At 37.7% G+C, this 3,120-nt stretch overlaps 1 pseudogene; it reads left to right on the top strand.

Moving 5' to 3' along the window:
• The first annotated feature begins 1,624 nt into the window (after nucleotides 1-1,624).
• LOC116853505 lies at nucleotides 1,625-3,018 on the top strand (annotated as a pseudogene).
• Nucleotides 3,019-3,120: the final 102 nt, after the last annotated feature.

The raw sequence follows: 3,120 nt of genomic DNA, 5'->3' as shown, positions 1-3,120 counted from the left end.
GATGATGCACGGATTATTTCATTGGCTATGGAGTATCTGAAGATAAACTTAAGACGGTCTTAAATATAAAAACAGACTATGAATACCAGCCTTAATGCCCGGTGCACACTCGGTACCGTGTAGAAATAACAGCTCCCATTGGATATCGTTCATCACGTCCAGTGTACGCCGGACGTTACGTGAGAAAGTATTGAAATTGCAAACAACGTGAACAAATGTTACAGTTTACGTCATGTACATTTGTAGTAGTTTCAGTGTATTTCATAACGCAGTTAAAGTACAGTACGTTTTGACTCCTGTACACAGGACGCGGTAACACTTGCCACACGTCGGAAGTTGGCGCGATAGCCAATCAAGGAGTTACTTTTCCGTCATACTTTCTATTTCTGACGGAAAGCAGCACATTGATTGGCTATCGCGGCAAGCGTTGCCGCATCCGGTATGTAGGAACCATTGCACATATGTTTAATCAGAGTTCAACTTGCACGGAGTTTAAAAGTTTGCAGTGTGATATATTCCAGGAGATTGCAGTTAGATATTTTTCACGAATTTGTGATTTTCACGGATCCCACATTTTGGCCTGGTAAGACCAATTCTTGAAGGATATTAGGACTGTCAAGGATTTTCAAGAATACCAGGATTCAAGGACCAGTATTTTCAAGGATACCAGGATTTTCAAGGATACCACATTGTTCACCTGCGAGAACAAAGTTACGTAAATATGAAGCCACATTTAAAATTATCCATCTCGCGCAAATTGTTGCACAAATTATCTATGAGGCAAAGGAATAAGGTTATGAGTGAAATACGACGCAATTTACATTTACAAAATTCTGCAATAAAAAGTAAACGTAACGTTAAACATGTAGAGTCCAATGACAATTCTGAATTACAACATCTTTCACCTTTGCCGGAATGTAGTTCTTCAAATTACTTTCCTTCCATTAACGAAAATATTGCCAGTACAAGTCGTGGAGACATAGAGGATGATAGAGCATCATGTTCTTCTTCCATTTCTTCTAATGTTTCTTATGCATTGTCTTCATCTTCTAGTAGTTTGTCTGAATTATCTTTTACTAAAACTTTAGCTTCTTGTTTTGTTGATTCTAATTTAACACATAATCAAGGAAATAGTGTCTTAGCTATTTTGAGAACACATACCTGCTTTATCAATTTGCCCAAAGATGTAAGAACTTTGCTAAATACACCAAGGCATCGTGTTGTTTTGTGCACTGTTGAGCCAGGGGAATATATACATTTTGATTTGGAAATTGCACTTGTTGAAAGCCTTTGTAACGCTCCATTTGTATCTCGTATTGGAGAACTAGAACTCGATTTTAATACTGACGGATGTACATTAGATAAATCAGGTACAGTTCAAATTTGGCCAATTCAATGTAGAATATCAAACTTACACAATACAAAACCTATAGTTGTCGGAATATATAAAGGTGCGCAAAAGCTATATGATGCTACTGCTTTATTTGAAAAATTCATTGCTGATGTAAAAACAATTTTTCCTAATGGAGGTATCAATTTCCGTGGCACTTTAATACCAATAAAATTAAGAGCTTTTGTAGCTGATGCGCCTGCTCGAGCTTTTGTCTTAAATCACCGTGGTCATATGTCTTATTACCCATGCTCGAAGTGCAAAGTTCATGGCATGCAGATCGATGGCCGCACTGTATTTCATGGTTTGCATTATCCTGTCCGAACAGATGAAGATTATAGATTGCGCCGTGATGACAATCATCACAAAGAGGGCACAAGCCCGTTATCAGTTCTACCAATGGGGATGGTTTCGCAAGTCCCTTTTGAATATATGCATTTAGTATGTTTAGGTGTAGTAAAGAAGCTATTGTCTGCCTGGGTACTTAAGAAATATTCTGCCTGGGAAATATTCGCGGATATCGAAACTTTGTGCAAGAAAAATTTCAAGAACTAGTGATCAAAAATGTTAATAGAATATTGTCCTACAGAATTTGCAAGACGTCCTAAATCATTAGATGTTTTTTCAAAGTATAAAGCCACAGAATGTCGCCAGTTTATTTTGTATACAGGACCAGTAGTACTCTACGGTAAATTAGATAATCATGTATATAAGCACTTCTTGCTTCTACATGGTGCTATAAAGGTCTTGCTTTTAAATTCACCATCGGAGAAACAGTTGAGGTTCGCGGAAATTGCATTAGAAAAATTTGTTGTGCGTTGTACCGATTTATACGGTTCAAATTTCGCTAGCTATAACATACACGGTCTGCTTCATCTGACTAATGACGTGAGACGCCTTGGTAATTTAGATTCATTTTCCGCCTTTTCTTATGAAAATAACATGTCTATTTTTAGAAAGTATTGTAGAAAACCGGGTCAACCTTTACAGCAATTTTTTTGTCGAATGGCAGAGTTACGACTTTATGGCCGAGGCGATAATCGCGATATTGATATGTCTGTTCGCGTATCAATGCCACGTAGTAACAGCAATAATACTGTTCATTATTCAAAAATTAAATTTAGTAATATATGCCTAGGTACTCATGTGCAAGACAATTGTTGCATTTTGCGAGATGGGTCGATCTATATTGTCGTGGATATAATAGCTGATAAAGATTCTTACTCTTTGGTCGTAAAGCAATTTTTAGAGATGGAAAATTTTTATAACATTGGCTTGCCATCTTCCGCGTTCCACGTTTATCAATGCAGCAAGATTAGTCGCGATACTAATGTTATTACCGTTGATCAACTTAGGTTCAAAGGATACAGGATGCCTCTGTTCGAAAAGGCATCATCAGACGACAGTACCGAAGATGAGGAAGTAGAAACATCAAAATACATTGTCACCGCTTTACTACATATGGAATAGAAAGGTAATCTGCACAACAATAATCTCAGAGATAACTCGTGAGTAAGCTTACTTGTCATAAATTATATATAAAACTATAACATGTTCTAACGAGATATTGTGTCTTTAGATCGTCGATGGCAGATACCGTCACGTATGGCGCGATGGGCAGTGGGGTTTTAGTGGGTGCGAGTCCCACACTATCCTCGGTCGCTTCCGCATCGGCGGCCGGGGATGTGCCTAGGCATTTCCCCACTTAAAAAAAAAAAAAAAAAAAAAAA

This window comes from Odontomachus brunneus, unplaced genomic scaffold (genome assembly GCF_010583005.1).
Source record: "Odontomachus brunneus isolate Ranch 3 - 2012 unplaced genomic scaffold, Obru_v1 Obru_scaffold_340, whole genome shotgun sequence".
In the NCBI taxonomy this organism is placed as follows: Eukaryota; Metazoa; Arthropoda; class Insecta; order Hymenoptera; family Formicidae; genus Odontomachus; species Odontomachus brunneus.
This window is presented reverse-complemented; position numbering and strand designations above follow the sequence as displayed.